The sequence below is a fragment of the Manis pentadactyla genome, chromosome 14 (genome assembly GCF_030020395.1).
Source record: "Manis pentadactyla isolate mManPen7 chromosome 14, mManPen7.hap1, whole genome shotgun sequence".
NCBI lineage: Eukaryota > Metazoa > Chordata > Mammalia > Pholidota > Manidae > Manis > Manis pentadactyla.
Window position 1 is genome coordinate 54,305,425 of NC_080032.1, and position 16,119 is coordinate 54,321,543.

The 16,119-nt window shown below is 39.4% G+C and overlaps 1 protein-coding gene across 1 annotated transcript in view; it reads left to right on the forward strand.

The window, feature by feature from the left end:
• Positions 1-16,119, forward strand: part of NEK11 (NIMA related kinase 11) — a 356,448-nt gene that overhangs the window by 201,010 nt on the left and 139,319 nt on the right. The window lies entirely within an intron of this gene.

Genomic DNA, 16,119 nt, shown 5'->3' on the forward strand with positions numbered 1-16,119 from the left:
GACTATCTGTCAGTTATCCAGAGCCGAGCGGTGACCAGGGTGAAAGGCGGAGAAGCCAAGGGGTTTGTCTCGCCTCTCCTTTCTTCTTTTCAACAGTGAACATGAGTTGGAAGCTCGTACCAGGTGAGCACCCTCTTATGCATAAAATAGCATCATCATTACCTGGCTTTGAAACAGCGTAGGATTATGATGCTCTGAAGTACTATGCCCCTCTTCTGTGAGTGATTTCCCGGCCCTCAGAAATTAAAGTGAAGTAATGAAGTCAGGCTTTAGAAAATCTGCTGTATGGATGTGTAGTCATTGCTAGAAAAAGGCTCAGAGCTGTCACCCAAATGGAGGAGATACATCATATCCTAATAGTTAAAAACAGGAGTTTTGGAGTAAAAAAGCCCCTGACAACTTAATGTTTCTAGGCCTTGGTTTGTTTATCCACAAGACCAGAACATTACCTCCTATAGGGGTTGTTGTCAAAAGCAAATGACACTTGGCATGTGGCATGCTCTTAGCTCAGTGCCAGGAGCATAGGAGGGAGCGAAGAGATGGAGGCAGTTTATGACTATGGGCGGGGCAGGGGCACGAACTAGGGACCTTCTCAGTCCTCTACTGTCTTCCCCAGTGCCTAAGACAGAGTGTCAGGGATATTATAGACATATAATTTTATAATTCAGTAAGTATTTCTTAAGTGAATGAATAAGTGGATGAATAAATGAATGGATGGTTTGTAGGTCTAGACCTCTAAGAAACAGATGTCAAGATGAGACTAAAAGCGCAAGGGATAAGGAGAAATGTCTGTATAAAAGGAATTAGGCAAGAAGCTGGAAAAGGCTTAAAGAACTTCTATCAGAGCATGACTCAAGTCTTATTCCAAGTATAAAGAAGGGGTTTCAATGGATCTGACTGCCTGCTAGGCAGACAGGCAGCCAAGATACCAGGAAGCCCTTAAGCAGAGCCCGCCGTCAGAGGCCTGCCTTAGCTTCCATGCTGCAGTCCTGCAATGGCCCACGGGGAGACAACACAGCTGCGAGAGAATGCAGGGGTGGGCTTCACAACAGAGCAGTCCGGGCCCTCGGCCTGTGACACTCCTTGTAGCGGGAAGTCTTCAAGGTAGATATGCATGGTTGCACATGGTATACCAGCTCTCTTTGCCAGTAGTTGTGTTTTCTTTACAAACTAAGAATGAAGATAGTGAAACTTGGGTTGGCTGGTCATCTCAGCCCAAATTTGCATCTGACATCTACCTGATAGAGCCATTAGGGCTGCACTGCCTCCTCCAGCTGAGTGGAGCCTAGCACCTGACTCTTTTAGGTTGGTGTTTGCCAACTTTTAAAATGGTGTTGTGGAAGCCATCTGGTAACAGGTGTTACTGACAAACAAATACATCTATCAGATGGATTTACATCTTAGACCTTTTTCAGGTATTTCTTTAATATATTATTACTATTTTCCAAAGGTAAAGTTCGGAAGCATGGAAATATCTCATGGGCCCAAGAATATAAAACTGAGAGTTAGACCACTGAGCAGCACCTACTGTGCATGGCTTGTGCTTTCTGGAGGGCAGAGCCATTGCTGTATACAAAAAGGAGGCCCAGGACAGGCTACTTAGCAGGTGGCTGAGGATCAGGAGGTCTGGGCCCAGCTTCAAAGTTTCAAATAGAAAAAGCACTTACTACTCATTTCACAGATGAGAAACTAGACATTAAGTGATTTGCTCAAGGACTTGAAAACCCCTCCTTTCTAGTGCAGTATTTTACCCCAAGGTGTATATATTTGGAGGTGATGTGTAAGAGCAATAGATATGCCAGAGGCAGACAAACATGTCAAGTGAATCGGACTTTCAAAAGGCAGAGAGTCTTTGTCTTTATGCTAATGTTTATGAACTGTAGTAGCCAAGTTATTCTTGCACTGGCTCTGATCACTGGTTCTAGCACTACCAGGAGACTCAAGCTGGCATCTTCCTTACATCTCCCCTTTTCTTGTGTCACAGAGTTTCAGTACAGTAGGCCATGTATTGATTACCAGATGAACTGGAAATGGGCAAATCCACTGCTTTGACCACCTTGCTCCTGCAATAAGGGAACACTACTTAGATCTCCATGAGAAGCCATAAGGTCCAAAAGCACTCATTGGTTGGGCCAAATGCCTTATAGAATACTTGAAGCATTTTCCTTATTTTTCTCTCTTAAATTAGTATTTTCTAAATTCTATTCTTTCTTAAATACTGATTTTAAAAGAGAGTCTTAGAACTATGAAAATATAACCTTAGGGTTGATAATTAATTAGAATGATGGGCAACTACAAGATAATTAGTGATCACATACCTTAGTCATGAACTTTTGAGACATGAGGCTTTAGTTTGTTGATGAACTCTGAAGTAATTATTTTCCCCATTTTCTTTGCCTTTTCAAAGATTTGACTCTAAACACTCAGTAAAAGAAGAAAAGAGAAAACTTGTGTTTATTTTTTATCTAGCATGTATATGTAAAATAAAATTACACAGTCATTCTTTTCAAGCTCCTACTCCAAATGTTTAATCAGTCTTTGATGTTGAATTGAATAATTCCCTCTGGGATGTGAGGAGTTAGTTGCAGAGAAAGAAGACAGGGTAGGACATTATTTATATTTGATATGCATTTAATGAACTACAGTTACTTAAATTTAGCCAAGGTCATGGATAGCCTTCTAATCAAATGAGAGCACAACTGGAACGTTAAAGAAATTGCTATAGTTAACCCCTTATATGTAACACTAATGATTTCTTGCACACTCATTTTTGCCGGGTGGCTGAGTTTCAGAAGAGTGTTTCTTGCAAAGTTGGAATAGCCTGAGACTTGAGCATGGCTCTCAATCCAGCTGTTCACATGCAAAATCTGCTTTGGTGTAGGCCTTGGTGTAGGCTTTGGCTGCCTGCCCACAGCCTGCCCAGTCGTCACTGTCAGCTACTTCCTGTGTTCAGAGAAAGCTCTGATCTCAAGGGGGTGTACTTTTTTGCCCATAGGAAGTCCACATGCCCTTTTCAGTTGTAGGCTACACTATGGTTTATGGTGTCATATCTTCCCTTTAAATGTCCAAGTGCAGGTAAGGTGATTTGAACTCTGTTAGACAATGATATATATATTTATTGTTTTAATTTAAAAAGAAAATGTTTACTGACTCTTCAGTTCTACTTGTAGATAGTGACCTAAGAGAAATGAAAGCAAGTCTATGAGATCTGTATATAAATGTTCTTAGCAGTTTTATTCATAGTACCAAAATTAGAAATCAAGTGTCAATCAACAGGTGAATGGATAAACAAACTTGTAGTTTATTCATGGCATGTAATACTACCTGGCAATGAAAAAGAGCAAACTAGCAATACACAAAATAATGTGGATGAGTACTGAAAACATGCTGAGTGAAAGAAGCCACAGGCAAGAGTTCCTATTGAGTGATCCATTTTTATGCAGTTCTAGCATGAGAAGCGCTTCCCTGTAGGGATAGAAGTGAGGCCAGTAGTTGCCTGTGGGTCATGGTGTGGGGAATTGACTCCAGAAGGGCACAGGGAGCCTTTTGTGGTGATGGAAAAGTTCTATGTCTTGATTGTGGTGAAGATTACTGAGATGTGTATATCTGTCACAACTCATTGAACTCTATTCTCTAAATGAGTTCATCTTATTACCTGTAAATTATACCTCATTAAAACCGATAAATAAAAAAACATTGACAAGATATCCAGAAAAGAGAGTGAAAGGGGAAACATGAGCAGTGCCCATCAGTCTGTGTTTCAGCCAATGACTAGGTGAGAGAGATTTGGGTGAAGTTGCAGAGGCAGGAAACAAATGGGAAGATTTCTGGATACTGCTTATCACCCAAAGTCCTTAGTTCAGAAAACAGCCATGGGGTATTCTTCCAATGTCAACTGAACAACGTATCTTTCTCAAAGAGTGTTAACAGAGATTGAGGACTTCTTTCAGGAGGAAAGTTGGCTAATCAAACACAAGGGACTAGTTCAGACCTTCTCTTCAGTCTTTGCAGCTGGAGGAACTGCACTGGTGCAACAGGGAGCCCATACCAGTAGGTCTGCCCTCTGTGGCAGCCCGAGTAAAACAGAACAAAAATAGCCGGGACTCCAAAATCCAGCCCAAAATAGAGAAGCTGTTGGGGCTGCCTGGCAAGTTAACCCCCAAAGGCAACCAAGTGCCAAGGTCACTGCCCTATTCTCAGGTGCCCCTCACTTCCACAGTGAACAGTACTGTGATCCCAGCATCCATACCATAGGTTGCATATGAAGTTGCATATATATAGGATAGGTTAAATCTGCCAGAAATGGTATGGGCTTCATTATAACATATTAAGTTTCTTGTCACTGAAGTTGTCTAAACAGAAAGTTTGTAGGAATGTGAAACCTGTTACTTTTAATATTTCACCTGATACTAAGAATCTGTGATTCTATTCTTATCCAGATAGATGTGGATGTCTTAAAGACTTGATTTATAAATAATGAATTGATGGTGGTTGTATTTCATATAGGTCATATATTGCACTAAAATACATTTGTGTTGCATGAAAATATTTCCACCTGACTCTCATGCTTACTCCCAGAAATAAAGGCTCTTGTATCCACTCTAATATCCAGAGGATTATTAGAACAAGTCTTACACTGAGTGAAACATGCTGATATTCCACCCTGAGGCATATTTAATAATTTGAATATTCCTTCCATATAACAAACTGGGTAGGTAACTCTAGTTGAAATTTAAGAGATTTTATTCAATTTGAAAAATTAAAGTGGATGCAGAATAACAAGTGCCCAACCAGCCACTTAGCTAATGTCCTAAGCAGGCAGAGTAGAAATAAGAGGAAAATCAGTTTCCAAGACCATCAGTTATTGATAAAGATGATCAGCACACACAGGCTTCTCAAAATAAGTTTCTCACCTGGGAAGGCTGTTTGTGATGCCATGGCCCATCTCTTAGCTAAATATAAATTATGCAGTGGTTTTTAAACTAAGGACCTTGCTGGTAGGGCAGAGAGCATTCTTAAGTCTCCTTGCTTGGCCTATTATGGCTCATGTTTGTAAATAAGTTAGTTAAGCAAAAAATTAAATAAGCATCAATCATGGCTTTAAGGTAGGATAGAATACAAAATATAATAGACTAAACCCTTGTATTATATGTATGCAGACAGCATTTTGGACATACCATAGTATGGTTTTCCTTTAGTTGATGAAATTATTTTCTGTGCATGCAAGCAGTGTTCAGGGTTGATGCCCCCACCACTTAGAGAACACGTTTATGATGTCCAAAGAAACCTAAGCTGCTGAAGAAAACTAATACAGCTGTATTGGATTGTGTCTGCTTCCAGTTAAATAACCATCTTTGCTTCATATACTAACTTTTTGTTGAAGAGATTGAAATATTTTACTTTGGTGGCTAGGCCAGACTTTAGGTATTTGTGATAGGCATTTAAATTTGTATCCTCTGATCTTTATAAAGGGATTTTCTGTTCTGTTTTATGGTGGACAGGACCATGTCAGTACCAGCCACATCCTAAATTCACTTGTCAAAGTCTTGCGTTCTCTGAAGTGAAACAGCACATCTCCCAGAAACAATCTTTGTGGTAGGAAACTATGGTAGCAGTATCTAATACCTCTTGTAAAAATTCACAACTAATGGCACTTTCCATTGACTTCCCTTCTAAAAAAATTTCAAAATAGAAAAATAGGAAACCTACAGAAAGATCCAAAATGATCATCACATTTCATAGTATGCCTACGTATGTGCAGTATAATGAGTCAGACTTATTCTAAAACTGTCAGTTTCTCCACCTTCGGTGCTCAAAGCATGTTTGCGACATTGTCAGCATTTTCAACTCACTGGTTAGACTTGTCTCTGAGCTTGCATGATAGGCTCTTTGTAGGTTCATCTTGCTATTCTGTGCACTCGTGTCCACGGGTAAGAACACTTTTTTATGAGTGTGGAATGTAACTCTAAATATCCAGCTTCACAACTGACCTTGATCAATCTAAGAAAAATTAATAAACCCAACTCCTCCCTCCAGCTTAATTCCACATGGCCTGTTTTCCTGCTTCATATAGCTTAGAATTAAGTGAACTCCCTCCCTCTGCCCTCTACCTCCTCACAGCCCTATTTTAAGGTATCATCACTTGACAATTTGCATAAGCATTTGCTTATGAATATATTGTCTTTAGTTATGTGTTTGACCTCCTCTTATTTGTGAGATTACACATAGAGCCCTAGATGAGAAATTTTACTGGTGTACCCCAGAGGGCTAGAGAGTGACTACTGTTTAAGAAAAACAGGTTTTGGAAATTAAAAAAAATGTTTCCCTGGCCCCATCAGCTCTGTGTCATAGATGTTGAGAGTGGATCAGCGCCGTGACTGTGCCAGCATGTTCACAGGCCATGTGCTCACTCACTGCTGTTCATTGGAGCCATCTTGATATCATTTCCTACCTCACCTCTTACTTTTTACTCTCAGTAAATCATACTCCAAAAATTTCTCAGGTCAAAATCCCACCCAAAAGGCATCATGGTAAAAGTATCTGTTTCTCACTGTATTGACAATATTCACTGACCTAGAGCCAATAGCACCCCGGAGAAGCATTTACACTGTAGGACTGTGCCCCAGCATAGGAGCTGAGAGCCCACAAGCCAGGCCCTTGTTACTCAAAGCATGGCCTGATGACTGGCATCACTAGTATGCTAAGAACTTGTTAGAAATGCAGAATCGTAGGCCCACCTAGACTTACTGGATCAGGAGATGCAAAATCCTGGTGATAAGATATGCACATTAAAGTTTAAGAAACACTGAGTTACACTATAAGCTTTGTGAGAGTATGTGCCATACCTGCACTGTTTATTTTATTCCCACCTGCTGACATAGTGACTGGCTCTGAGCTGATGCTGGGTAAATGGTTGTTGAATAGATGAATGAATTCTGGGGGAATTTGTCATAAACAGCATACATCTCTTGCAAAGATGAATTCCGTTTGGGAAACAATAGAATAACAAGTTATGAGAAGAGGCTAATTTGTGGGTGTTGGTGTTCACCAATAATTTGTTTTCTTTCTGCCTAAAGGAGATGGTGATCTAATTTTACCAGATGGATACTGGAAAGATGAAAAATAAAGGAATAGTTACAGAGGCATGACAATAGAAGTCTGACATGCATGCTTCTTGAGCACCCCCAGCCATTGCTTTTTCCTTTAGGAACACCATTATATTTAAATATTTTGGATCTGTCTTCTTGAAGAGGATTAAAGATGGAGGCATGAGAGGTGAGACAGAGGACTCCTCCCAAAACCACATATAATATGAAAATATAGTTAATACAACTAATCCTAAAAGAGCAACAGGAAAAAAAGGCTGCAACAGCCTGCATACACCTGGAGAAAAGAACAAACGTCACAGAGCAGGGTAACGTACCAAAGCCATTAACCGGCGGGACCCAAGCCCTTCCCCCACCCCAGCTCACCTGCGGAAGAGAAACAGAGCAGAAAGGCGGTAGAAGCCTAGGACTACTGAACACCCAGCCCTGGAGATCTGCTTTGGGAACACGAACCTACTTTGCATAGTGCTCTGGTGATTAGTGGGGTTGGAAAGCTTAGAGAGGCAGAATACTTGGAGAGACTGAGATTCCAGCTGTTTGTGGAAAACAGGGATCCACATCTGGCTTCTCTGGGACAAAAGAAAGGAGGGCAATCTGAGAGACTTCCTAACAGCAAGAGGGCTACTCAGGAGAAAGGATAAGTGGACAAAATTGTATGGGCACACTCTGCACAGCAGGTTGGGAACTTTCAGGAGCTTCAGGTGCTCAATCCACCTGGATGGCTACTCAGCTCTGAGGCTACCCACCATGATATGCACCCTGCTGCACCTTCCTCCTGGCCTGCCAGCACCAGTTCAAAAACTGGCAGTTTCTGCCCTAGTGTGAGGCCAGCCAGAGGGAGGCCCCGCCTACAGCAGCTACAAAGAAAAGCACAGAGGCTTACACCTGTGTGCTTGGTCTACTGGTTCTGACAGTGGAAATAGGAACAGCAGCCAAGAAACAAGAAACAGCTCCCTCCTCCCACCAAGTGCCAGCATTGCTCCCCTGCAACCCCAGACATTGCTCCAGGGGCTGAGCAGCCCCAGAGAGTAGAGCTTCTGGGCACTAAAGGGCGCCACATACAAATACGAAATGTCAGAGGAACCTGGTTCAAACCAAATTCCAACAGACACCAGAAAAAGTAAAAAGTGAAACTCAGCTCATCAATCTTCCTGAAAGAGAGTTCAAAATAAAAATCATAAACATGCTCATGGAGGAACAGAAAAATATTCAAGAAATCAGGGACGAATTAAGGGTGGAGATTCAATCATTAAGAAATTCTATATCTGAAATGAAACATACAGTGGAGGGATTTAAAAGCAGATTAGATGTAGTAGAGGAGATGGTAAAGGAAATAGAAATTAGAGAAGAGGAATACAAAGAAGCTGAGGCACAAAGAAAAGGATCTCTAGAAATGAAAGAATATTGATAGAACTGTGTAACCAATCCAAATGGAACAATATTCGCATTATATGGGTACCAGAAAAAGAAGGGAGAGAAAAAGGGATAGAAAGTGTATTTGAGGAAGTAATTGCTGAAAACTTCCCCAAACTGGGGAAGGAGATAGTCTCTCAGGCCATAGAGGTACACAGATCTCCCAATGCAAGGAACCCAAGGAAGACATCAAAACATATAATAATTAAAATGGCAAAGATCAAGAATAAGGACAGACTATTAAAAGCAGCTAGAGAGAGAAAAAAGACCACATACAAAGGAAAACCCATCAGGTTATCATCAGACTTCTCAACAGAAATCTTAAAGGCCAGAAGGAAGTGGCATATATTTAATGCAATGAAGCAGAAGGGCCTTGAACCAAGAATACTCTATCCAGCAAGATTATCATTTAAATTTGAAGGAGGGATTAAACAGTTTCAAGATAAGCAAAAGCTGAGAGAATTTACCTCCTACAAACCATCTCTACATTGTATTTTGGAGGGACTGCTGTAGATGAAAGTGTTCCTAAGGCTAAATAGCTGTCACCAGAGGGAATAAAACACACATTAAAGAAAGTAGAACAATTCATTACTAAGTAGATACAAAATCAAATCAACCACCCCCAAAGTCAGTCAAGGGATAGATAAAGAGGACAGAATATGATACCTAATATATAAAGAATGGAGGAGGGAAAAAAAAGAACCTTTACATTATATTCATAATAGCATACAAAGTGATTTAAATTAGACTGTTAGATAGTATGGGAACTACCCTTGAACTTTTGGTAACCGCAAATCTAAAGCCTGTGATGTCAATAAGTACATACCTATTGATAATCACCCAAAATGTAAATGGTCTGAATGCACCAATCAAAAGACATAAAGTCATTGAATGGTTAAAAAACAAGACCCGTCTATATGCTGCCTACAAGAGACTCACTTCAAACCCAAAGACATCCGCAGGCTAAAATGGAAGGGAGGAAGAAAAAGATATTTCATGCAACTAATAGGGAGAAAAAAGCAGGACTTGCAGTACATCTATCAGACAAAATAGACTTCAAAGCAAAGTAAGTCACAAGAGACAAAGAAGGACATTACATAATTATAAAGGGGTCAGTCCAACAAGAGGATATAACCATCATAAATATCTATGCACCCAACACAGAAGCATCTACAGATGTGAAACAAATACTAATAGAATTAAAGGGGGAAATAGAATGCAATGCATTCATTTTAGGAGACATCAGCACACCACTCACTCCAAAAGACAGATTAAGCAGACAGAAAATAAGTAAGGAGACAGGGGCACTGAACAACACATTAGAACAGATGGACCTAACAGACATCTACAGCACCCTCCAACCAAAAGCAACAGCATACACATTCTTCTCAAGTGCACATGGAACATTTTCAAAAATAGATCATATACTAGGCCAAAAATAGAGTCTCAGTAAATTCAAAAAGATTGAAATTGTACCAACCAGCTTCTCAGACCACAAAGGTATAAAACTAGAAATAAATTACTCAAAGAAAACAAAAAAGCCCTCAAACATATGGAGGCTTAAAAAGATGCTCCTAAATAACCAATGGATCAATGACCAAATAAAAACAGATCAAACAACATATGGAGACAAATGACAACAATAATTCAACACCAAAAAATCTGTGGGATGTAGCAAAGGCCATGTTAAGATGGGAGTATATTGCAATACAGGCCTACCGCAGGAAAGAAGAACAATTCCATATGAACAGTCTAAACTCACAATGAAACTAGAAAAAGAAAAACAAATGAGGCCCAAAGTTAGTAGAAGGAGGGACATAATAAAGATTAGAGCAGAAATAAATAAAATTGAGAAGAAAAATACAATAGAAAGAATCAATGAAAGCAGGAGCTGGTCCTTCGAGAAAATAAAAAAAATAGATAAACCCCTAGCCAGACTTATCAAGAAAAAAAGAGAGTCTACACACATAAACATAATCAGAAATGAGAAAGAAAAAAATCACTATGGAAATACAAAGAATTATTAGAGAATACTATGAAAATTATATGGTAACAAACTGAATAACCTAGGAGAAATGGACAACTTTCTACAAAATACAACCTTCCAAGGCTGACCCAGGAAGAAACAGAAATCTGAGTAGACCAATTACCAGCAACGAAATTGAATTGGAATAAAAAAAACTACTTAAAAACAAAATTCTTGGACCAGATGATTTCACTGCTGAATTTTATCAAACATTTAGTGAAGACTTAATACCCATCCTCCTTAAAATTTTCCAAAATGTATAAGAGGAGGGAATACTCCCAAACTCATTCTATGAGGTCAGCATCACTCTAATTCCAAAACCAGGCAAAGACACCACAAAAAAGAAAATTACAGACCAATATCCCTGATGAACACAGATGCAAAAATATTCTGCAAACTGAATTCAAAAATACAGCAAAAAGATCATCCATCATGGTCAAGTAGGATTTATTCCAGGGATGCAAGAATGGTATAACATTTGAAAATCCATCAACATCATCCACCACATCAACAAAACGATGGACGAAAACCACATGATCATCTCCAGGGATGCTGAAAAAGCATTCAACAAAACAACATGCATTCATGATAAAAACTCTCTCAACAAAATGCATATAGAGGGAAAGTACCTCAATATAATAAAGGCCATATATGACAAACCCACAGCCAACATCATACTTAACAGTGAGAAGCTGAAAGCTTTTCCTTTAATATGGGGAAGAAGACAAGAATGCTCACTCTACCCACTTTTATTCAACACAGTTCTGGAGGTTCTCGCCATGGCAATCAGACAAAACAAAGAAATAAAAGGCATCCACACTGGCAAGGAAGAAGTTAAGCTGTCTCTGTTTGCACATGACATGATATGGTACATAAAAAACCCTAAAGAATCCACCCCAAAACTACTAGAACTAATATCTGAATTCAGCAAAGTTGCAGGATGCAAAACTAGTACATAGATATCTGTTGCATTCCTATACATTAACAATGAACTAGTGGAAAAAGAAATCAGGAAAACAATTCCATTCACAATTGCATCAAAAAGAATAAAATACCTAGGAATAAACCTAACGAAGGAAGTGAAAGACCCTATACCTATATGAAAACTACAAGACACTCATGAGACAAATTAAAGAAGATACCAATAAATGGAAACACATCCCATGTTCATGGATAGGAAGAATTAATATTGTCAAGATGGCCATCCCGCCTAAAGCAATATACAGATTCAATGCAATCCCCATTGAAATACTGACAGCATTCCTCAACGAACTAGAGCAAATAGTTCTAAAATTCATATGGAACCACAAAAGGCCCCAAATACCCAAAGCAACCCTGAGAAGGAAGAATAAAGCTGGGGGGATTACACTCCTCGACTTCAAGCTCTACTATAAAGCTACAGTAATCAAGACAATTTGGTACTGGCACAAGAATAGACCCATAGACCAATGAACGGATATTAACCCAAGCATATACAGTCAATTAATATACAATAAAGGAGTCATGGATATACAATGGGTAAATGACAGCCTCCCCAACAACTGGTGTTGGCAAAACAGGACAGCTACATGCAAGAGAATGAAACTGGATTATTGTTTAACCCCATATGCAAAAGTAAACTCAAAATGGATCAAAGACTTGAATGTAAGTCATGAAACCATAAAACTCTTAGAAGAAAACATAGGCAAAAGTCTCTTGAGTATAAACATGTTCAACTTTTTCCTGAACAAATCTCCTTGGGCAAGGGAAACAAAATAAAAAATGAACAAATGGGACTACATCAAGCTAAAAAGCTTCTATACAGCAAAGGACACCACCAGCAGAACAAAAAATGCATCCTACAGTATGGGAGAATGTATTTATAAATGCATATCCAACAAAGGGGTTAACATTCAAAATATATAACGAACTCATATGCTTCAACATCCAAAAGGCAAATAACCCTATTAAAAATGGGCAGAGGATATGAACAGACACTTCTCCAAAGAAGAAATTCAGATGGCCAACAGGCACATGAAAAGATGCTCCACATTACTAATTGAAATGCAAGTTAAAACCACAATGAGATAGCACCTCACATCAGTTAGGATGGCCAACATCAAAAAGACTAGCAACAACAAATGCTGGCGATGATGCGAAGAAAGGGGAACCCTCCTACACTGCTGGTGGGAATGTAAACTAGTTCAACCATTGTGGAAAGCAATATGGAGGTTCCTCCAGAAAGTAAAAACAGAAATACCATTTGACCCAGGAATTCCACTCCTAGGAATCTAACCAAAGAAAATAACTTCTCAGATTCAAAAAGACATATGCACCCCAATGTTTATTGCAGCACTATTTACAATAGCCAAGATATGGAAGCAACTTAAATGTCCATCAGTTAGTGAATGGATAAAGAAGATGTGGTACATATATATAATGGAATACTATTCAGCCACATGAAACAAATCCTATCATTTGCAACATGGATGGAGCTAGAGGGTTTTATGCTCAGTGTAATAATAAGTCAGACAGAAAAAGACAAATGCCAAATGATTTCCCTCATTTGTAGAGCATAACAACAAAGCAATACTGAAGTAACAAAACAGCAGCAGACTCACAGATTCCAAGAAGGGACTAGTGGTTACCAAAGGGGAGAGGTTGGGGAGGGTTTGTTGGGTGGGATGGAGAAGGGAATTGTAGGGTATCATGATTAGTGCACATGGTGTATGTGAGGTAACGGGGAAGACAGTGTAGCACAGAGAATACAAGTAGTGACTCTGTGGCATCTTACTACACTGATGGACAGTGACTGCAATGGGGTATGGTGGGAACTTGATAATAGGGTAAATGTAGTAACCACATTGTTTTTCTTGTGAAACTGTCATAAGAATGTATATCAATGATACTGTAATAAAAATAAATAAATATTTTGTGTGATCCACCAATAGTATGAAAATATATTTTCTTCTTCAATAACCATAGAGCAGTATTGAGTTTAATTGAAGTGGTCCCATCACCAAAAGGTAATCCTCCCAGGCTCCTTACTGTATTTGCTGAGTATACACATTATTGGGAATGCAGGGGGCTCCCTGCAGCATAGTCTGTGGTACATATAGGTGCCCACTTGTCTCCTTCATGTGCATTAGCTTAGTCCCCCCATGGAGTCGATCTACATATGGCAGAGCATGAGCAAATAGTGGTTAGTGTATTAGTCTTTATTTTTTAATAACAGGTTTGGTAGGGCCTCTATGTGAGAATAGTTTTTAGTGGTTGTGTCTGCTGGGTCCTTTGGGAAGCAGACACTAAGACAGAGTTAGAGAACAAGAGATGTGTTGAGAGTAATTTCTGTTGAAAGAAAAATGGGTGTGGGATCAGGAGTAGGCAGAGAGTCTTCAGATGGCAATCTGGTCTGAGACCTGGACGGCACTAGCAGGAAGGAAGGAGGGGTGGGAAGGCAGAGGCTCTGGGACAGCCTTCCACAGTCCAGTGGGGTGCTCTGGATCAAAGACTTCCCACAGAAGAATCCTGCACTGGGCAGAAATGTTGGGCCCTACTTTCCCACCACCTCTATTGCTTAACAGAGTCTTCAATGCTGCCATTGGAGGCTGTCAGCTCACTGCATGCCTTATAGCTAATCAACATGTTCCTGGACGGAGTTCAGAGAGACACCTATCCATAGACACAACAGTGGTTGATATGAGTCATTCCATATGCTTGAGATAAATAATTTGGAGAAACAGTTTAACTTAGAGTAACCTTACCTCCAACATATTCAAAGTCACAATGACTAAAACTTCTGGACTACCTACAGATGCATCACAACAAATTCTACTAACCTGGAAGCCACTAGCACACTTGAAAGAGGTTTGGAGGCACTGTCTTTTTCCCACGTCTGCCACTTAACAGCAGTGTGAATGTAGGCAAAAAGATTACTATTTCCAAGCCTCAGTTTTCTCATCTGTAGTAATAGTACCATAATAATAATAGTAATAATAATACCCAGTTTGGGAAGGTTAAGTGAGGAATAAATTAGATGGCACACAAACAGCTTAGGATAGTATGTGGAGCAGAAAGTGCACAGCAATCTCTTACTAACAAAATACAATGGCCAAGGAAGTTGCAGTATTTTCTCAAATTCTACATAAAACCTTTGAATTGGTGATAAATAGCATTTCCATTTTTAACCACCTAGGAGACCTTCTGATTGGAGTTTATAAGCTCCTTTACTATATGAATTAGACGTGATTTGGAATATAGTACTTTTATTTGTTGTAATTTTTGCACTTAAAAGAAATATATAATCACTCAGGTAGGTTGTTCTACCTGTCAAATTATAGTCTTAATTATGTCTCTCTGGGCCAGTTAGGTTAGCACTAGGAAAAATCACCTCCTTTGTCAAGACTGTAGACAGCTCCCAGAACCAGAGTCAAGTCCCTACGATGTATATGTCCTCTTGTTGGTGGGAATGGTCCAGAAGTTCTTTCTTTAAAAGATGCTCCATCCTGAGCCATAAACTACCAGCTAAAATTTCCAGCTATTTTCCCCAAGTACATTATAACTGTACATATAAGCAATAATAAGGGCAGGAATATACATTAGTTTTTCCACTGTAGTCTCATTTGGTACCTAAGCCAAACTTAAGTTGAAATAAAGAGCTTGGTAGGCATAACTATGATTTTTGCAATGGAAATATTCAGGTAATGTATACAGTTACTTTGATGGAACCCTCTGGTATGGGTTTGTGATGAAATCAGGGAGTGTCTCTGATGCACAGGGATTTTTTCTGACTTCCACCTTGGAAGCTCTATGTGTGAGTGGCCTCCTGAATGTGTATAAGTTGCTCTGAATTCTTTCTATTTTCTCCTTGAGTTAGAATATAAAGAAATTTCAGCAGGCTGCTTTTCCATAGCGTAAATTCTGAGATAAGGAAAAGTCTATGCTCATTTCAAATGAATGTATTATTTTGCCTTCCTTAAGGCTGCACATCAATTATGATTTTATGTGCATAGTTAAGTCACTTGATTCTTACTGCAAATCTGGGGAGATAGGCCATATGTATCTTAAAGAAAGGCATGCCCTAGAAGTGATATAGTGGCTTGTTCAAAATAGTATTTTTTGACTACTCTATGTTGTAAACAATTATAAGGTGTCTTCAGAAATTTTCTGAAACTTGAAAGAGATTTTTTAAAATAGAAATTAATTGGAACTAGATTATCCTAATTAATAATATAATTCTCCATCATTTCTTTACATGGGAGAGAAAAGTTGTGTAGAGGGCCAGTACTGCTGTTGTTCTGGGATGGCCCTCCACTCTGAGGGGCCATGGCAGGCTTGTCCATGTTCATGAGTGAGCAGGTCTTAATAGTCTGAGCCAGGCTAGCTCAAACACAGCAGGCTGAGATAGATACCTGGCTCCTCAAGGTGACTTTGCTTGTATGTGTTCTGAGTCCGGGCTTTCCAGTTGGGCTGCTTATCAAATTCCATTATGAAAATTTTGAAGATAAAAACTGCAGTCTCTGTCATCTTAGATTCTGACCTAAAAGTTCTATATCAGTGGTTCTCAAATTATACTGTACATCGGAACCACTTGGA